At 38.9% G+C, this 22,038-nt stretch overlaps 1 long non-coding RNA gene across 3 annotated transcripts in view; it reads left to right on the forward strand.

Annotated features, from left to right (window-relative positions):
• The window catches only part of LOC116664960, a 149,747-nt gene that overhangs the window by 29,978 nt on the left and 97,731 nt on the right, over positions 1-22,038 (forward strand). The gene's annotated exons all lie outside the window — the stretch shown is intronic.

The raw sequence follows: 22,038 nt of genomic DNA on the forward strand, positions 1-22,038 counted from the left end.
CAATGGTTGTCGCTTAATCATTCACTTTAAAATATGTCCATTAGAACAAGTCTAACCTCTTGATTTTTAATTTTCAGAATTCTATTATCAATAGTCCTATTTATTCCTTCAGATAAACTTTAGAACCATTTTGTGAATTATAAAAAACTTCAGAATTTTTTTTTTAATCCTGTAAATTAAATTGGGTAGAAGTTAAATTTTTATATTTTAGCCAGAAACTTGATTGATAGATCCATTTATCTTCAAATTTCATTTTTTTAACTCTTAAGAAAAGCGTAGTCGGTTTTTTTTTCACATAATATGCATATTTTGTGAAAGTCATTTTCAGATATTTTATATTTATATTCTTCTTTCTGTTGTTTCTTAGATATTCTTTGTTACTCTTTCCCTGACCTTTTTTTTTTTTTTTTTTTTTTTGGTATAAGAGTAATATATGTTTCTAGTTGAAAAAAATGAGAGGAAATCAAGAAGAAAATATTTGTAATTCTAATAGCTAACACCCAGATTCCAACACGGTTAACTTTTTGATGTGCTGACTAAACACTTTTTATATTCTAACATATATGTATTTTTATGTTTCTTATGCCAACTAGATATCATATTGTTCTGTAACTTCTTTCACCTACTATACAAGGAACATCTTCTCATATCAGTATATGCTCTTCTAATTCATCATCCTTCATTGATGGATGCTGTTCTGTTATATAGATGTACCTTAATTTATTTAACCATACCATTATTAAGGACCATTGCTGTTTCCAACTTTCCAGCATGAAATCATGCTGTGATAAACCACATTTTACCTCCTTGATTCCAAAGAGCCTTGACATTTTATTAAGATTTGAATATACACAAAAGAATATTTATAAAATAAGTGTTTAAGGATTAAAAAATAACAATACAATGATCACTTATGTATCTACTGTCCCATTTAAGACAGAACATTTAAGCCTCTGGGTATCCCTCTCCAATCCCATCTTTCCTTTCTAATCATTCTCTTTATTATATTTATATATATAGTATGTAATTTTGCATGTTTTTGAACTTCATATAATTGGAATTTTATCATAAAAGGATCTTTCTGTGACTTACTTTTTTCACTCAATAACATGTTCCTGAGGTTTGTCCATGTCCTTGCAAATAAGTACAGTTTATTTCATTGCTGTACAGTATTCAATTGTATAAATATACTATAGTTTTTAGTCCATTCTACTGTTGGTAAATATTTTGGTTATTTCCAGTTTTTGCTGTTAAAAATATGCTGCTGTGAGCATCCTTGTACCTACCTCCTACTACATGTGTACAGGAGTTTCTCTAGGTCAAACATCAGAGAGCAGAATTGCTGGGTCAACAGGCATCTATACCTTCAACCTAATAGATAATGCCAAATTATCTTCCAAAATGGCTGAAATAAATTTACTCTCCCACCAAGTAGTGTGTAAGAATTCAGTGGCTCCACATATCTAATTCTCAGTATTTCACATTTAAAAATTTTTGTCAAGCTGATGAGATTGAAATAATATACCACTGTGGTTTTAATTTGCATTTCCCTGATTACAAATGAAGTTGAGCATACTTTCATATGTTAATTTACCATTGGTGTTCTCTCTTCGGTGATGTTCCCCTTCAAATCTCTTTCTCATTTAAAATAAATTAGGTTGTGTTTTTCATATTAGCCTATAGCTTTTACATAGTCTGGATACTAACTCTTCGACACATAGATACAGAAAATACCGTCTCCCTGGTGTATGATTCATCTTTTCACTCTTGTTATGGTATCTCTTGATGAACAGAAATCCTTAATTTTAATGTTGTTGACTTTAATAACAATTTCCGTTACTGTCTGTGCTTTTCTGTCTAGCTTCAGAGATTCTTCCCTTTCTTTAATTGAAAAGGGTACTTTTTTATATTACTTCTAAAAAATTTTTTTAAACTGTACCTAATTTTGAGTCTTTCATCCATTTAGAATTGATTTTTTTTGGTATGTAGTGTGAGTTAAGGGCTCAGATTCATTTTTTTTTCTATATGAATAACCAGTTGTCTAAGCATCACTTACTTAAAGCTCATATTTTCTCAAATGATTTTCAGTATCAGCTCTGATACACTTGAGAATCAGCTTGCCAAGTTCCACTATCCATTCCTTGATGCCCACCAGTCAAAATAAAGACCTTGTTAGGATTTTAAATGTAATAAAATAAATCTTTGGATCAATTGGAAAAACAGTGACAACTTTATAATATTGAAGTTTTCCTATCCATGAACATAGTACCTCTTTCCATTCATTTAAGTTGCCTTTAATTTCTCTCAATAGTTTTGTTTCCTGTATACAGGTTGTACTCAGATTTTGTTAAATCTATTTCTAGGTAATTAATATTTTTGTTAGTATTATAAATGGCAACTATCTTTTTATTACATGTTCTAATTGTTTGTTGCTGGTTTATAGAAATGCATTTTTAAAATCAGTTTTACTAAAAAATCTTAATTCTAATTTATTTATAGATTCCTTGTATTTTCTACTGTAAAAATCCTATGTCCTACAAAAGATTCCCTCGTTTCTACCTCTCAGTCATTATAAGTTGCATATAAATTTTGTACCATCTAATATTTCCAATACCTGACTAATTTTTTTTTTTTTTGACGATGGTGAGTTACTTATTTTGGGGGGGTCTCATTCATGGTGCTTTTCTTTTAATTGTGGATTCATATTTCTGTGGGAATTATTTGGAGCCTTGATTGAAGGAAGTTCATTTTAAAAAGATTTGCATGTGTTTCTGCAAGATGCCCATGGATACTACTGAAGGAGGGTCACTTTAAGTCCTCAGCTCGAAGTTTTTCAAGACCACCCAGGTAGTGCAACTCAGGCTGCAAAACTGACATGTGAGGAGAGGACTGGCTTGTACTTAGAAACTTTCAGGAAAGATTTTTCTTCCCCTTTGCCAGTGCCAATATCGTAATCACTCCCTTACACAACCCTCCATGTCCTTGCTTCTTTCTCCTTCTGACATCTGATCTGGCAACAATTATTGATTAAACCACCTCTATCTGCCTACTCTGTATCTAGTTTTGGAGGAAAACAAGCAACTATGCTGACTGGTTTCCTTCTAAATGTATGTGGCTTCAGGATGCTCAGCAATCCTACTCTATTCCTCCAGTCAGTTCTCTGTACCACCTTTCAAAGCAGCTTCTCTCTGCAAACCTTCAGCCTTCCCTGACTCCACCCCCTTTCTAGGTTGATGGTTTCCTGTGTTCCATGGAGACAATGGAAACTAACACTAGAGCACTTTCCTCATCCCTCCACCACCAAACCCACCAAACTCCCTGCATTTGTAGTAGAGTCTCCCCTTTCCGTTTTGAGACTTCAGATGAACTATCCATGTCCATATCTAAGGCCACCCTATCCACTTATGTACAGGATCCTGCCCCCTTTCTCCTCTCCACCCATCACTATCAATGATTTCTCTGTCATTCTGCCTCTTCTTCTGCTCTAAGGATGAATGCATTCTGTCAGATTTTTTTTTCCCCTTAAAGTGAAATAAGAGACAACTCCTTCTGGGAAGATGAAGTTGATATACTTTCCCAGCTAAGTAAAACTAAAACCCTTGGGCATGATATACTAAAGAAATATAAGAAGGCTGAAAGGTGGAGAAAGGAAGGCAGATCAGCTGGGGACTTTGGGACCTGAGGAATAGCATGTGGTTAGTTCTATGTTGTTTGTTTGCCTCATGTATCCCAGACTTGGAGCTGAAGATACTGGCAACCTGCAAACACCAACAGGCATAGACAGACCAAAACCAAACCAAACCAAAACAAACAAACAAACAAACAAACAAACAAAAAAAACCCAGAACAAACAACAACAAAAAAAACTCCAACCAAAGCCTGCTCTGTTTAGGCAAAGAACCGGGAAAGGGCCAGCCTAGCAAAATAGAAAACTTTTAGAATTACCTAAACAGCTCTACTCCAGCCAAAAGCCACAGAAAAAACTGTAGCCCCACTCCCACCCATGCCAGCAGAGTCCTAGTGGGAAACCTCAACTTCAGCCCTCCTCTCCGCTAGGCTGTACCAAGGTGCCCCAACATGTTTGCCAAAGTGGAGTCAGAGGAGGATATATAGGGAGCCGGAATTTTCATCCCCTCCAGGCAGTAATGACACACACTCTCCTCCCTCCCAGGACCAATGGAGACCACTCGGGGAGGCTGGGCTTCCACCCCTGCCTAGCAGTAACAAGTTCCCCCACCCCCTTCCTGGGTGGGGTGCTGTCAGAGAAGGCCTAGAAGCTGTCAGGGCTTCTACCACCACCCAGCAGTAATGAGGCCATGTCGGGGGCAGTGATGAGGCACTTCTGCCCCTCCCAGCCAGGAAGGTATCCATGAGCTCGCCCTCCCACTCCTGCCCAGCAGCTGGGAGGAGCTTGGGGCTATAAGAGAGTGTGTACTTTGCCGTCTAGGTCCCTGTGTAACCCCAGTGCCTGGAATGCTAGGGGTTAGTTGCATGATCTTGCTCAAATCACTCATCCCTCCTGTGTCTCAATTGCTCTGTAAAATGAGAATGAAAATAATAGTATCAACCTCCAGATTGTTAGGATTCAGTGAGTTGATACACGTAAAGCTTTTAGAATGGAACCCAACACATGAAGTATCAGCTGTGGCTGCAGCTGCTGATGCCGTCATTTTTCATTCCTTACTGATTTGCATGCCTCTTAAATATAGCTTTAGCTGTATCCCATGAGTTTTGATTGGTAGTGTTTTCATTATTTTTATTTTCTAAATATTCAGTAATTGCAATCACATTTCCCCTTTTATGCCCAAGAGATATATATAAGAGTACTTTGAATTTCTAAGTAGATGGGAAGTTTTTGTTTAAATGTTTGTTCCTAATTTATAGTTTTATTGGTCTGTGGTCAGAAGCACTTTGTGCTTTAGGAGATTTATTGATGTTTTCTTTATAAGTCTAGTACATGATCTATTAAAAAATAATTTCTTCAATTAGAATAATTTCTCCCCTTTTCCTCATTGTGAAGGCTTTTATGGTAGGGGTACATCCTATAAACATACTTCCCAACACACCAAACTAGACAGTTAAATGAAATAAAAGCTTCAATCATGTTGAGTTAAAATGCTTTATTCCCATTCAATTTGCAGTAAGCACAGATTGCGAAGTTCCCCAGAGGGAGAGAAATGGGAGCGGGCATACTCAGCCTTCAGGTGTGATTTGTTAGTTGTTCCTCTGCTGCTGCTTTTCTCTCTGTAATTATCTTCTTGTAAAGAATGCCTTTAATTCTAATTGTAGCAGATTGTAATTTCCAAAAGTGGCCAAAGCAATATTTCTGGCTCCACATGCTGTTCCAGGACCTTGCCACTTCCCATCAAGAGATACAGTCTACTCCCTCCCCCTTGAACTGGCATGGAACTTTATGATTGCCTCAACCAAAAAGAATGGGATGGAAGTCATGTTGCATGACTTCCCAGGTGGGTCATAAACTACAATATAGCCTCTGTCTGGCTCTCTCTTCTGATGCCCACCCCTGGAAACCAGTCACCATGTTGTGAGGAAGCTCAGGCAACATGGAGAGGCTACTTGTAGGTGTTGTGGTCCACAGACCCAGCTGAGGTCCCAATGATAGCCACCATCAATCAGCAGATGTGTGAGTGAGTCTTCAGATGATCTCAGCCCCAAGTGATCCCCACAGTGCGCTGTCTGAATCATGACCCAGAGACTCAATAAGCATTATAAATCATTGTTTTACATCATTGAGTTATAGGGTCATTTGTTACTCAGCTTTAGTCACCAGATATTTAAGGATGAAGTGACCCCAGCTAATCAGAAAATTCCATATAGAAGAGGGTATGATAATGAGAAAAACATTAGGTTGGGACCTGGGAGACCTCGGTTATACACTGGATTAACTCATAATTGACCTTGGGCCCTTGAACATATCATATAATCTTTCTGAGCCTTAATATTTGGACCTTATAGGCCCTGCCAAGTTCTACCATTAACTAAGGTCTTGATAGAGAAAACTTAGTATTATAAAAGGTTTCGTATTGGAAATATTCTATCTTTTGAGATATTGTATATCTATATTTGATCAATGACAGTCTTGATCTTGCAGTTAACTCTCAGGATGATCATTCCCCTCATTTCCAAACTACTGGAAATAATTCTCCAAAGTATTGACAGTAGAGAATAGGATAATTTTTAATCAACCTGGTTTTAGCAGAAAATAAATCAGAAAGCTGGCGAGGCACTTGCTGCAGAACAGAGGGCTCTCCGGTCTCAGTTCACAGTAATACATTAACCACTGCTTTGATCCCCGACTTTTATATTGTTCAGTGATCTCTGCCTGTTATTTTGGGTGTTCTTTGTTAGTTACTAGGTGACATGCTGCCAGAATATGCTTCCCGAGATTTTACTGTCTGTCTAGATCCAGCAGTTTGAGAACATTACATATGCCTTGTAAAGCTAAATCTGCTATAGGATATGTAAGGCTGGTTTCTCTTCCATTGTAATTCTCTGGAAGTTGTATTGTTAAATGGAGTCATCTCTTATTCCACATACTACATTCCAGAAGAAGCTAAAGCAAGTGTTTAATGCATGCTTTCCAATACACAATACTCCACAGTCCCTAGAGTATGATAACTTGAGACTGCTGCCCCTAGTCAATATTCAGGGGACCCAGCGATGCTGGCAACTTGTCAGTGAGTCAGGGAGCACCAGCCGGGGTCCCATACCATGCACAGAGAAACACTCTTAACTTCCTCCCTTTTCTGGATTCACCCGAATCACTGACTATTCCCTTTGTATCCCAGTGTTCCCACACACAGAACGAAGTTGGAGGTTACCCTCTGATATGAAGTGTATGCTCCCTGAGAAGCAGTTGTGTCCTATATCTGTTTATGACAGTTGTATTTTGTTATTTTAATGATGTGATTTCATTAACTATTACGTAAATAGATGAAATACGAAGACAAAGAAAAGAGCTGTTTCTATGACAAACCAGTCAAAAGCTTCATCAAGTGTGAGTGATATGGCTGCAAAAGATTGTGGGAAGAACTTGAGAATGACTCTGCACTCAGATCGCTTCCCATTTCTCCCTAAGTTTTTACTCTCCTTTAAAGACACCCATACTTTAAATCTCGGTGAATAGGTTGTGGGTGTGTTTTATTCAAGAGTGATGCCCTATGCTCAAAGGCCTTGCCTCTATGTTAAAAGATTGGTCAACTGGTAGATATTTATTTGTTTTCCATTAAACATGTTTGTGGAAAATTTCGCTTTCTGATTTGTTGCTTTAACCTACTTTTTAGCAGACCAACACGTGGTCCTGCTCCTGAGGGATAAGTTGGCTAGAACTGGACATAAATTCAGCTCATCTCTCCTCTCTGTTTCACTACAACAAATAAAGAACCGTGGAGACTGCCCTTTCCTGCTGCCAAACTACAAACTGCCACTTTGTGACTTTGTTTTCACATCAGGGATACTCTTCAGCTTTAGCCAGATCCCCTGGCCCATTTCCGCCTCATTTCCCAGGTTAATTCTAGAGGAATGTGATCTATTCCAGCCTCCACAGACCTCACAGGGATGGGTGTAAATTCATTAACCCAGGGAATCCTCTGCTATCTCCCCACATCTAGAAAAGTTCCCACACCTGACCCCTTGCTCCAGGCGATTCCCTGGTACAGCACCTGATTCCTTCCCTTCCTCACTTCAACCAGTGTTTATTGGACACCCATCACGTGGCAAGCTCAGACCCACATGCGAGGTGTGTAGTAGTGAATAAAGTGTGTTTCTTTTATACTGTGGGAGCAGAAGCGCAATAGCTAAGTCTTCTTGTCTTTTATTTTTAGTTGATAAATTCTCAAGGGAGAATTTCCATAGCACTTTTGACTAGGGGAATTATTCGTTTCTGTAGTTATATATGCATTTATATATATTACGTATTTATTTGTGTTTCTGTGGAAATTAAATGGGCTAAGGCATGTAATACTTTAGTGTAAGCCAGAGTCTAACGAACTTTTTCTATAAGGGGATCAGAGAGTAGATATTATTGCTTTTGTCACAAAGTCTCTGTTATAACTACTAAACTAAGCAAGCTGTTGCAGCATAAACAGTCATAGATGATACACAAGTGGATGGGAGTGGCTGTGGGCCAATACAATTTTATTTACAAAAACAGGAGTCCTAGTTTGTTGACCCCTGGAATCTATCAAAACACCTTACAGCTTCCCCTACTAGCACTTAACCTTGCTCAAGCCTCTTTCCTTAAACAATAACAACAACAACAAAACAGCCCCACATCAGTGCAAAAAATTGTCTGGTCCTCACCATCTCCACGTCTCCACCTCCCATTTACCATCAGTGCCAACAGTCCGACCTCTGTGCTCACCACCCACTGAAATTGCCCTTATCAAGGTCACCAACAATCTTCATGTTGCTAAATCCTTTAGAGATGCCAGTCCTTTTTTTCTTACTCAATCACTCCACAGTTTACAACACAGCCAGCCACTCCTCCTTGTGGAAACTCTCTCCACTCCTAGCTTCTGAAACCTCACAGGATTGGTTTTCCTTGTATGGCAAGAGCCACTCCTCTGTCACCAGAGCTCCCCTCCTCTTGACAAACTGAATGGCAGAGTTGCTCACAGATCCATCCTGGGTTGTATTGCTTCTCTCCTTTGGGGAACCTCATCCACTCTTCAGCTTGAAATGACACCTTGATGCTGAAAACTCCCACAGTTATTTCTTCAGCCCAGATCTTTCCCCATTCTTGCTTCACATATCCGGTTGCCCACTTGACATTTCAAGTCTCCCAGGTGTCTTAAATGTAAAGTGCTGAATAAACATGATTGAATAAATAAATGAGCTTACCTGGTTGCCGAAGCAGAAACCAGAACCCAATCACTAACTCCTCCCTTTTCCTCACCTCACGCATTACCCAAATGTAAGCCTTCTCTCTCCTATCCATCTCCTGAATCTTTCCCTTGCTCTCTATACCTAATTCCCAGACTGGTTTAGCTGTGTCTGTTGCTAAAATATTGAAATACTTCCACACTAGTTGCAAAGAGCTGCTGGTCTAAGCCCCAGCTGTGCTGGCCTCACCTCTGGGGTCCAACTGCCTACCCAGCCTGGCCCAGTAGAGAGAGATCTGCAGACCCTGCTCAGTGCTGAAACTGCCAGTCATACTGATGAGTTGATGCTCATGCCAAACTGACTGTTAAATATTTTAACATTACCCCTGCCTAATACTGAAACATTCTGGCACTAGGAAATTCTCTTCACCCAGATCACTGGAAACGTCGCCTGGCTGATCTCCCCACCTCCACTTTCTGCCTTGTTCATCTCCAGATTCCATGTAGCAGCCAGGATGATTTGTCTAAAATACAAGTTGACTGCATCTCTCCCCTGCTTAAAACCTTGAAACATGGATAACTGTCAAGATAAAATCCCAACTCCCAAATAAGATTTACCAGGCCCTTAATAATCTGACCCCTTTTTTCATCCTTCAAATGTTACCTCATTAGAGATGTCTCCCCTGGTGCCATCTAAAATAGGTTCCTCCTTTTACTCTCTCCTTGCACACGTTTGTTTTCTTCATTGTATTGATCACAATTTGATATTATGTTGATTTTTTAAAAATCTGTTTCTCTTCCTAAACTATAAGCTCCCTGAGGGCAGGTGCCATGTCTGTCTTGTGCACTGATAGGTCCCTTGTCCCTGAATATTCATTAAGTTGATAAACCTGGTCTCCTGAATCCTTTCTAGCTTCATCTTTTGTCACTTTCTCCCTTGGAATCTATGGTTTAGCTGCATGCAATCAACAAATAGTCAATAATCATTTGAACTATTCTCGGTTCCTTAAATATTCCATGTCAACTACTCCCCTTTGCCTGGAGTATTTTGCACTCTTATGTCTTTTCACCTGAGCTCCTGCCTGCCTTGCAGGTATTAACACTGTCATCATACCCTCCAGAACATTTTGCCTTAATTTCTCCAGGACAGAACTCTCAATATTATAATTTAAATGTCTGTTTTCTATTCTGCTTTTCTCACTAGGTGGTAAGCTTGTTGAAGGCAAGGACTGTGTGTGTCATTTTTCATAGTTGCATCTCAAGTACCTTGCTCAGTGCCTAACTAATACTTAGCAGACTAGTTCAGCCCTAGAGCAGACACCCAGCATCCTGAGAGGGAATCAGTGAGTTTGTATCAATTTGGGTGGTGATATACTATTTGTAAGTGAGATATCTCCCCCAAAAGGTAAGGGTTTTTGTTTCTTTGTTTCTCCCTAAGAATAAATTTTCCCTTAGCATGTATTTCTGTGAAGCAGTGACTTCACCTGCAACTCACTGTTTGGCTTTATGGGCAGAAAGTGGTTCTTGTGGGAAGTATAAAATATAGGTTACTAAAAAGATCTTTGGTGGGACTGGGTTTTGTAATGTCTTAGAGGACATAAGAAGATAGCAGTTTCCCTTTCTTGAAATAATTTTTTAAATATATTCATCCTGAATTCATGTAATTCAGCTTAAAAAAAGAATCTCTTTCCTCTGCTTGTTAATGGCGGTTTTATGGTTTTATTCTGCCGGGCAAATAAATATGTTATAACATAAACAAGCCAATGGTGTAATGAATCATTGCAGTCTTATTGTGCGTATGTTTTTACTACAAATCTTGGGGGGGAAAGCCATTCATGCTCTGCATTTTTAAATTATGCTAATGTGATTAGTCATTATGATCCTACTTACTCTTCATGATGGATGCAAGATGTTTAAGCATCCGATGTACTTGTGAGGGGCCTGATTAGTGCTTGAGAGCCAATCAAGAAGCTGTTGATGAAGTTCACGTAACACATTAAAAAGTTATGTATGACAGAGGAGTTGATCACTGCTTATATAAGATTGTATAAACTAACAAGTGTAAATTGTATTAATGTACATATTTATTCTTCAATGAAAATTTTAGCTGCTACCATAACGTTTGAATATGTTGTGCCAGGCTATGTCCAGGCCACTGTTTTTGCAAGCAAAGTGTGAAAATGACAGAGTAAGCTGCTATTACTGTTAAATATGAAAATTCACACATCCACATCAGTAACAGGTGTCTTCAAAGCCCAGACTTCAAAATAGTTCACCCATTCTTGCATTTTGATGTTATAATCAAGCAAAATGAAAAACAGAAGAGACATGTTTTGGTTGATTATTATCCTGCCCAATCTGATTGTTCTGTTACTGCCTTACACAAATACCAAGCTCAGAGAGAGAATGGGGAGCAGGGAAAAAAAGCCAGATGTGTGTGAGGAGAGAGAGAAAGGAGGGTTGTAGGATTTTAAACGAGTCCAGTAAATTGAAGACTTGCTTAACAATCTCAGAAAGCAAAGTCAGTAGGAAAAGATGTAGTATAACACTTTACATTTGGTGTTTTGAAAGACTTTTTTTTAGAAGTTAGAACCCCTTTGCAGAAGGGATCTCATGAAGAATTACAAATATAGCAAAGAGATCAGAAGAGTACTTTTGTAAACATTTCATTAGTTCAAATTAATCACATTTATTCAAATTCAGTGAGAAAACAAGGCTGTTTTGATGAAAACCAAAAATTAAAATTACTGGCTTCACGACAACTATTCCTCTTCCATGAGCCTCAGCAACCAATTTATTTCTGCAATTTCTTGTTGGTTGCATAGTATTGAGATTTGTCTTGATTATAAAGATAAGCTGTTGGAAGTGGTAAAAATACAGTTTTTAAACAAGTGGCCTTGTGATGTCAGGATACGGCTCCATTTATAAGTAACAAGAGGGAGCTTTGTTTGTTCCCAGGGTTGCACCAAGAGAGCTCACCTGGCGAGACCAGTAGGCTTGTTGGTCTCTTTTGTAATCATTTGGCATGTGACACACTTGAATGTGCCTGTTTCTAAAAATACTGTTTTGTAATAGTAAAAAATTTAAGGAAAATTCCAGTGCGATGTTTTCTGGCCCTTTGAGTCTCCTCAAGGACATAGCAGGGTGGGGCAGAGGGATGCCGCTCTTCTGGCAGAGTCTCAGCTGCAGTCTCCTCCACTAGATAAAAGGAGGATTTTAACAATGAATTTGCTAATCTCAGTGCCCCCCGACCCCACCCTGCCATGTGGCCCTGCTACAGGCACAAATGGTATATTCCTTTGGTAATATTCTCTCTCTCAGTTAATAGCATACCATTTTAGGAGCTGGGGCCCCTTCAACTTTTCACTCTTCCTCACCTCTAACATTTAAGTTAATTCATGAAATTCTGTTTATACTAGTTCAGAATATCTGTGGACTCCATCCTCTCATTCCCCCACCTCTTTCTGTCACGATGACCTCCTGACTATCCTGATAGGCTCGAGCCTTGTGCTACCCCTCACAGCAGGAGCTTCCATTCTGAGACACACATTAGATCTGGTCATTCCCCTATTCCAGAGGCTGGTAATGCTCTCCTGAGCTTAGCTCACCTGGTTAAGGCCAAACTCCTTAGTACAGAACTGAAGGGCCTTCCCAGTCTGACCCCACTATCCTCCAACCTCATCTGCCCCAACTTGTGCACCCTGAACTTGTCACACAGTACACACCTTATTCTTTGCATCTGATTTCTTTGTGCCCAGAGAACTCTTCCTTATCCTTCAAGATCCGTTTCAAACATTAACCCTTTTCCAAAGCATTTCTGGATTTCTCCAGGCAGAGCAAGTTGTAGCTCTTCAGCTTCCTTTGTACTGCCCATCCTTGTAGTATTTGCTCTGTTTTCTTTTACTGGGATTATCTGCTTCTACATCTTTTCTCTGATATATTATTAACTCATAATGAGCAGATTGTATCTCATCCACCTTTTTATCCCAAACACCTAACATCATACTTGATATGTGCCTGAAATATGCGAAAGCCTTAGTGCCTATTTTTGAACTTACTACAGTATTTCATGTGGAGTTTGCTCCAGATTTTTCTAGTGATACACTGTCATCCCAATGGCATCCTATAGACTCCCTGTTGTAAAGAAAGCACACGACTCAATGGTCAGTTTCTTTTCTCCTTCAGGCTTTCCATGCCATTGGGCACCTAAATCCTTTATCTTCCTCTAAATGCATTAGCCTGTTGTGGAATTAAATTTCAAAACATCTCTTCTCTATGGTGTTTGCTTTCCCCAATTTATTTATCACATCCCCTCCTGGGTTATATGATACTCCCGTAGTGTTTGGAATCTCAAACAGAACTGATTTCTTCTCTTGGTTTTAGAAGGTCAGACTTCCCGGGAAAGTGTTCACTTATCCTGCTCCACGTAAACTTGGTAGAGACTCCCTTTCATTTTGTTTTCCCACTACATTTTATAATCCTTCCCAAGAGAGCTCTTATGCAAGCCATCAGTGATTTGCAAATATTAGGTCCTCTGCCCCTATATTTCCTGAAATCTGAAGATGCTGAAGTGAGGTTGGGATCCTAATCATCGTTGTGTATTCATGTGTGTATGCCACATCCTTTAGATTCTTTTCCTTATTCGTTTTTATAATTCAGTAAACATACATCCTATGATATCTTTACTGCTTATAAACTCAGTTATTATTCCTGATCATTTGGATATTTTATAGACTTTATCATCTTTTATTTGCTTTATGATTTTACTAGAAGAGTATTTAATAACACTTCCTAGGATGATTATTCTTTCTCATCCACTCAGCGGTACCCAACTCTTTTTAAGGCATAACATTTCCTATTTCCAATCCTCTCTGGGTTTAAAAAAAAATAGCTTGGCAATGGTTCACTAAGAATTGTAATTTAATCCTTTGGAATAACAGGCTTTTCATCTGTGCTCCCTGCAATGATCCGGCGATCTGCCACACAATCAGTTCCTTAGAAAAGAACAAGGCTACTCAAAAGAAAAAAAAAAAGTACTGGCAACATGGTAAAAAAAAAAAAAAAAAATGAGGCCTTTTATAAAATTTGTAAATTTAAATTAACCTTGAGAGTAAATGGCATCAAAAATATGAAGTATTACTACTTTTCAAAAGAAGATGCAGGACATTTTTGGCAGCAAATGCAAATGAACCTGAGTGAATGTCTATGCTTTTGATCCAGACTGTATCAACACAGGCTCATAACTAGGTAGTTCTTTGTTTATATTGGTGGAGTCTCCACAATTATGCTTACAGATCCAGGAACAATGAAATGTTCAAAAAAGGGCAAACACAATCCTAGTTCTTACCTCTTATGGCCCTGACCTCCGGAGTGTTGTTGAAGTTGTTTGGTGTCCTTGTATTTTATGGAGCAGGTTACTGTAAAAATGGTACAAATGCAGTCTTACATGTCTACAATGCTACCTACACACATACTTGTCTAAATGTGGTTGATCTGTTATAAAATGTCCTCCTTTCGAGACAGTTGTAAGCCACCAGCAATCAGCATAGTAATTTATCACCTCGTTCTTAGTCATTATCACTGTTAGTCAAGCTTGTGTTCTACAGCCTTTACATCACAAAGAGGTCACTGAGATTAGTCAGGTGTGTTAGGATTCATTATCATCACCATTATTACTACAGATCACACCATTTATTTCACACCAACAATGTGCTGAAGAAAGCAAGTTGGCACAACCTCAAGTGGAAAAGAAACAAACCTGGTGTGTAAAAGGAGCCGAGGACTTGAGCCCCAGGCAAGGATGAGTGACCGGAGATGGCTGGTAGGCTCTCAGGAAAGGGTATCGGGGTTATAGATTTTCATGCCCATAATGCAGTCTCCTGGAAGGACAGATACTTGGCAAAAATCTTTTTAGTTCTCCCCAGTGGCCTGACGATCAACAGAAAGTAAAGATAGCTGACCAGAAGCATGTTTAAGATGAAAGAATTTGGATAAACTGCCCATGTTTATGGAGCAACTCTTTTTTTCTGCAAAACCTATCGGGACTAGAACTCTCTTGAGTTTTTCTGAGCCTGAACTTGGTGTATGATGAGTTCACCTGTCTCAGAGTCCCCCCGCTGACTCAACCAGCACAGGCTACATGTGTAGCATCCAGAGTAGTGACCCACTTAGCGGAGGAGGGGTGGTGAGAGGTTGGAAGTCTGAGTTTAGCCAACAGAATAGTGTATAATATAAAAGGATGCATTTTCTTCTGATCTGATGATTATTGCAAGCAATTTAAGGCTCTACTCTGCCTTATTTGGAGTATAAAGGACACCAAGTATAATACTCTTTTCTTTCTATAAAATGTAAACATTAACATTTCAGTGACCCTAAATGTAATTATAAAATTCGGCTTGGAAACTAAGTTAAAGAATAAGCAGAGAAGTTTTGTTTTTGTTTTTGTTTTTGTTTTTGTTTTTGTTTTTTGTCTTTCGTAGTATTGACCCAAACTTTGAATAAAGCTTAAGAATTGAAGGAATCATTTGGAGATAATGTTTGTATTCACTCTTTACATTTTTATTTAATGATTTTGCAAATTTAGAGTAAAGCAATAATTCATATCAATAAAAGTTTATTTTATGTTTAAGAATCAATAAGTTCAGAATCATCTTATATTTGGTGAGTAGAATCTGAAGTATTAATGAAATTCTTTGCATGAGAGTCACACATTTTTCTTTATGTGAGAGATGTGATACAATTTTTGACATTCCAAATGAGTTATAGGGTAAACTGTTCTTGCTAGGGTCTGCTTTGCAATAGGATAATTATTTCATCTTTCATATATCCTTAGGACTTCTGGTTATAGAATTAAGTCTAAAGATACTCTGTAGTTTAATAAGCCCAGATTTTCTGTAATGTCAAAAGGTCCATAGTCCCTTTATTTTACTCCGGTTAGCATCTGTGCACACAAATGTAACCAAGAGAGAAAACCTTTTTCCACCTGAGTATTTCAGTTGGTATTCTTGGTGTGATACAAGTACATTTTATAGAAAATGGCAGAAGGAAAAAGTAATGTTTGAGAAGATAGAAAATCCAACAATTCTTAAGTATCTGGGAAGATTTTAGAAGTAAATCTAAAAACCAATGAATTTGGTGGGCTTTTTCAGAAAGCAAAATGAGCCAATGTGTTTCATCTCTTATTTATGGTTTTGGAAAAACAATTTCTATAAACCTAAACCAATTTTTAAAAAAACCCTTCCCACAATGACTGATGCTATGTGTGAGGTTGCTATGGGCAGGAAGAAAACTGAAAAAAAAAAAAAAGTACAAATATTGTGGTTTTTTATTGTCTTTATAAGAAACCAATTTTTTTTTAGACCTTGGACTCGGACGGTAATTTACATGGCCGATTATGAGAGCTCTCATGGAATGATTGTGCACCTGCATCTGGTGAAACAGAAAGAAAACTCTCTTGTTGAGTAATGTACCATATGCAAACTAAGGGATCGAAGGAGCACAACACCTGGCATGCAAAAGAGTATTTTACAGCTTCTTAGGGAACACTGGTCTGGAGGCATTCAGAACCTCCACCAGGCTGGCAAAAGTGGACCGTGCAACTTAGGCAACCTTAACTTGAGTATGAATGAAAATGGCTTTTAGAGAAACAGCTAAATGTTTTGGCCAAAGTACAAAACTCATTGGCATTGATAACTGGGCATCCAGCAATGTGGGAGGAGCCATTAACAAATTCATTAATTAGCATCCTCTTTACATTCCTACCATCAACTGAAAACATACTTACTCTGTACTCTCCTTACTTTATTTCAGTCTTTATTGCTAGGAAAAGGTAGCCTGCTTGAATTCCATAAAGATATGTCAATGGCACACTGCTTATGTTTCCAGGGCAGGATGAGCACATCTTTGGTCAACATTTATATTAAATGACAGTCGTGCCTGAAGACTCAGCCCTTACTAGATCAAAGAAATTATTATTCATCAGAAAGGGACTGCTAACAGAACCTTAGGGACAGCATTGTCTGTGGAAAGAGGTCTGGACCGTTTGCAGCTTCAACTTGCTCATCTGTTAAATGGGGATAATAATACTTGCCCTGACTACGTCACATTTGTTGTGAACATCAAAGAAAGTCATAACAGGTGAGAGAACTCTAACATGTAAGACACAACATACATGTGCAAGGGGTTATTATTAATGAATTCACTAATAGCAATTTTTAATTTATCGATATTAGAGAAATCCCAAGCCTCCAGAGAGATTTTTGCAATTGTAAACATTTGACCCTTGTATTTATTTTGGTTAATAATCACATGCATCTCTTATTTAGGCAAGAAAGTTGAATTTCCTTTTTGAGCCACCCTTCTGCCTATATTTAAGTATGTTTTTTCTGTTTGCAAAACTCACTGAACTCAGTCAAGACAACAGGGAAGTCCTATTGTTGATTAAAATGGGCTATTTTGGCACATGTGTCCTAAATCTAATCACCCAAGACAGACAAAACCTATGTCCCATTCCATGCAATCCTAGAACCCTGAGCTGACCTCATTCTTGGTCCATTGACCAAAAAACCTACCATTTTAGGCAAAAATTACACCAACCGCTGCTCTTCTGTGGAAGTTTTATAATAACACCTTCATAATACTGTATGAGGAAACATCATCAGAAATAATCGAGAGTTAATGATGCTCACAGAGCACAGTTTGTTGAAGCTTTTATTTTTCTCTTTCAAGAAAATGCACAACTGGGCATCTGGTCACAAAATTCCTAGACGCCCTTGGCCATGCCAGTAAGCTTTGAGGTATAGAGGTGGATAAGCTCTGGTGCAGACCTTCCTTGACTTAAATTTTACAATTTTACATGCTTATCATTTGGTTCCTAGTTTTCCTTGCTTCTTTTTTTTTTTTTTTTTTTGGTCTACAGACATTATTTCCTTTGAAGAGGGAGAAGGCCTAGTAACTGAATGTTTATTTTGCAAACAATAGGTAGCCTTTTTTTTTTTAACAATAATCCTGAGCTGTAATAATGACCTAGTGCCGTGCTTTCTCTACCTCTCTGGAAGTGACCTTTAGCCTTGAAGTCCTGGGAGCCCCTGGACCCTTTCCCTGGTTGCCTTCAGGTAACTGGGCTTTCTCACTTCATAAGCCTAAGGCTAAAGGCCTGGCTGGGTCACTCTGGACCAGTTTTTTCATTTGTAAAATAAGTGCCCTTGAGTCGAGGATCTCAAAACGCCTTTCCTCTCTGAAACACTCCTGAGTCATTGAGCAACACCTTCAAAGATGATCCAGTTTAGTCACATTCTCAAAGCCGAGGACCTGTTCTCAACATCTATTTTGAAAAGACTTCCTACTTCCTTCATTAACTTGAGTTTTCATTTAAATATCTACAACTGACAACCATTTAACTACAACAGAAACGCATGACTAAAATAACATTTTTGTGAAAGATCATTCAAGTTCATCTCATTGGAACCATTTGTCTACTCCATGGAAAAAAAAATATGGAGAATTTCACTGTGAACAACTGCATTTTGAATGACATTTAGTGACATGATCACTGGAAAGCACAGCTAATTATTAGCTAACCACTTTAGCTGGCTAATATCTAATCTAAGCTCTGTCATTAACTGGCCAAGTGGCCTAGAATAAACTTTAGTTTCCTTATCTGTAAAGTGGGAATTGGGCCACTGACCCAGCTCTTAAAAAATACTTGTAATCACTCTGAGTCACAGAGGGCAAATGACCACCTGGGACCACCTGAGACTCTTTGGGGGATGCCTTTACTCTTCGGGGCCGTTAGGGGAACCATTTAGTACTGTAGCAATGACTTACTAATGTTGCCCCAGTGGCCCCAAAGAGTTAATGTACTTTCCATATACCTCCTGCTTTCTCTGTGCATATCAACTAATCTATCAGATGGTGCCTTTGACAAATCAATTTGCTTGACACAGATGGGTGGGCATTTTACTCCCAGACAGTACTTGCCTCTTCTTGGCTCATTAAGGACCAGAGCCAAACCCCAACAGATATCTACACAGCACTCTACACCCTGGAGTATTTTGTGATTATTTTTGAAACACTGAGTTGTTAGCTGCTGTAACCTCCCAGTGTCACTCTTCTATTCTCTGATCTTAAGAAGAACAACGCTGAGTAGAGCAATTGGAGGCACTAGATAGTCTTGATTTTAACATTTTATTATTACTAATGGCTACAGGGTGTGAACATTTCTCTGCCCACTTGTCCTTCTCTCCTTTCATCTGGACTCAAAGAAAGAGGGACTTTCAAGAAGGCGAATCTACTTATGTTCTGGATCCCTTTCTAGCTGCTGTGGCGTTGTGATCAAGTATTCATTGTCTCTCCTGCATCATTAACATTTTGTTTGCTACTTTTTACTTCTAAACTGTGTGAAAAGTTGTAGCCTTAAATAATTATTTAATGATGAATTTAATAAGTGAACTTAATATTCAATCCCCCCTGAACTTTGTGCCCTTCTTTGCCTCTCTCCCTCTCTTTCCTTTCTTTCCTAGTTAGGCTTGTGAAAGAGAAATCCAAACTTAACTTCTCCTCTTCATCACTCACTCACTCCATAACCCAGCATAGCCTTCTCTGAATGTGCTCATCATTGATAACAGTCTAGATCCTCTGGGCTTTCAAGAACCTATAAAATGTTTGAGATCTACAGAAAGATTGATTGGCTTAAATACAAAAAGAAAACTAAAAAAAATTTTTTTTAAATTAGTACTTATTTCAAAAGGAAAAAAATTTAAGCCCCTATATTTTTTATGAGATAAATTTAATGTGGTATTTGGCATATTTTAATGTTTACTATAATGTGGGGTAGGAACTCCAAAAGTCAGATGTTCAGGATCTAGGAGAGTTTTAAATGGCCCTGTTCAGAGATATCCTAATTGCCAAATCTAGTGGTCATTTTCAGTTGTGAGACAGTATTTGATAACGTTGGCCACCTCCTCCTTCCTCTGCCCTTGGTTTCTGTGATACCAGCATCTCCTACTTTTAAACTGATGCTTTGATCACTTCTTCTCAGTCTCCTCTGGATTCCTCTTCTAACCCCAGAGTTCCATGTTGGTTGTCTTCTCACTTTATATTCTTTCCTTAGCAATCTCATTCATGCCCAGTTTCCTCTGCTCACTTATATTCTGAACTCCATCGCCATCCTTGCTGGCACCTCAACTTCAATGGCTGTCATCTTTTGACCTTGAAATTTCTCTTGAATATGTCCACTTCTCTCCATCTTCTAAAAATACAATTCTGGTTTTGTCTCTTGCATGCATAATCACTTTAGTGGCTCCCACTAACTTGGGATGAAGCCCAAAGTCTTACCATGGCTCCTAAGACCTTCCCTGAGCTGCCCTCTGCCTGCCTCTCCAGCCTCAATTCCAGCCACTCTTCTCTCCCGACTCCTCTGAATACATAAGTTGTAGCCAGACTTTTGTTGATCTTAATTCACTCACACAACAACTCTCCCCTTTTCACAAGGTGTTCCTTGTCCTAGAACAACTTTCCACCCCCTCTTCCTTAGACAGGCCTTCCTCGAATCTCCAGAACATGTCAGCTGCTCCCGTGCCCACCGCTGTCCCCACCATTACACACTCATTGCACCCTGGGCCTCACCTTCTGATGTGCTTCAACATATTCTAAATTGTTTCTTCAATGCCTGTTTTCCCAGTAAGAGTGCCTAATGTTTGACAAATACATCCAGTGTGTGAGGTAGTTTTATATACATTATCTCATTTTAATCATTGCCACAACTATGAGGTAGATTCTGTTATTATCCTAGTTTGACATATAAACAGACCGAAGCACTGAGAAATTGAAGGCCACATAGCTTCAAGGGTGAATTGAAATTGGAACCCAGGCAGCCTGTCTCCAGAGCCCATATGTATCGCTGGTTAATATTGCTTCAGTGAAGCAGTAAGCTCCACAGGGCAGGGGCCATATCTTGTACCTCCGGAGCCTAACACAGGATTGGCACAGAGTAGGGGCCAACAAGGGACTGCTGAAGTAATTAATACAGCACAGATTCCTAGGGTGGTATACAGGTCCCCCATATTCTTACCCTGACTACCTCTCCAGCCTGGTCTCTCGATAGGCCTGCCCCTCTTCCTTATGCTCTGTCTTCTAGCCATATCAGCAGTTCCCTGAATGGACCAGAGTGGTTCACACCTCTGCCTTTTGTATGTTCATTCACTCCCTCTCTCACTCATTCATTCACTTACTCATCAGGCATTCATTTACTAAATACCTACCACAGGCCAGGCAGAAAGAAAAGTTCTGTGATAGATGTAACACAAAAGAGGGATGTCTAAATAGGACTGAGGAGTCAAGAAAGTCGCCCAAGAGAGGTAACACTAACATTGTGTTTTCCTTCCCCTGAAATGTGCACATCTGCATGGCAAGCCCCCATTCATCTTTCACGCTCTGCTCAAGTGTCTGTGTCAGTGCTTTCTCCATGGTAGAACTTACAGAGAGACTGTCCTACATGACTTTAGATGACAGCCTCCCCCATCAGACGATCAGATCCTCTTACTCTGTGTGTGTGTCAGTCTCAGCACAGTAAGTTCCTGGCACAGAGGAGGCACCCAATAAAGCACTGATGAATGAGCAAATAAAATAATGGTGAAAACAATCCTCTTAAATTCATCGTCCAACTCTGTGCATTTACCTGAAACCAGAGAATATGGGTTACAGAATAGACCTATTTCCTTAATGGACAAATAAGAGAGATCGGGGGACCAATGACACCTAGCATCACCGTATCATTTTATTTAAGACACAGATGCATAAACTACATAGAAACACTTCTGTAAACACATACCCATATGATTTAGTCAATTTGTGAATCTAATAATGTGAAGAAATAAGAATTCGTACCATCAGGCTCATTCTCCTGGAAGCTCCGGGTACTGGGGAGAATATTACATGACAAAACTTAAGTATATTTTCTGAAAGGCAAGATGATCCCAACAATCCCCTCATCAATGGAAAGGACCTTTGCATTATTGAAATGGGCCCTAAATGTGAGGCAGTTAACAGGTTTTGTGCACGTGTGAAAAAAAAAATGATGCTATTATACATTTTGGACTAACATCAAAGCACGCATCTGTCGCACTGTTCTTTTCGGGTTTGTCATATGGAAGGCTCTTTGAAAATTGTAATGAGATGCAAACTTACCCCAATGCCC

This window comes from Camelus ferus, chromosome 7 (genome assembly GCF_009834535.1).
Source record: "Camelus ferus isolate YT-003-E chromosome 7, BCGSAC_Cfer_1.0, whole genome shotgun sequence".
In the NCBI taxonomy this organism is placed as follows: Eukaryota; Metazoa; Chordata; class Mammalia; order Artiodactyla; family Camelidae; genus Camelus; species Camelus ferus.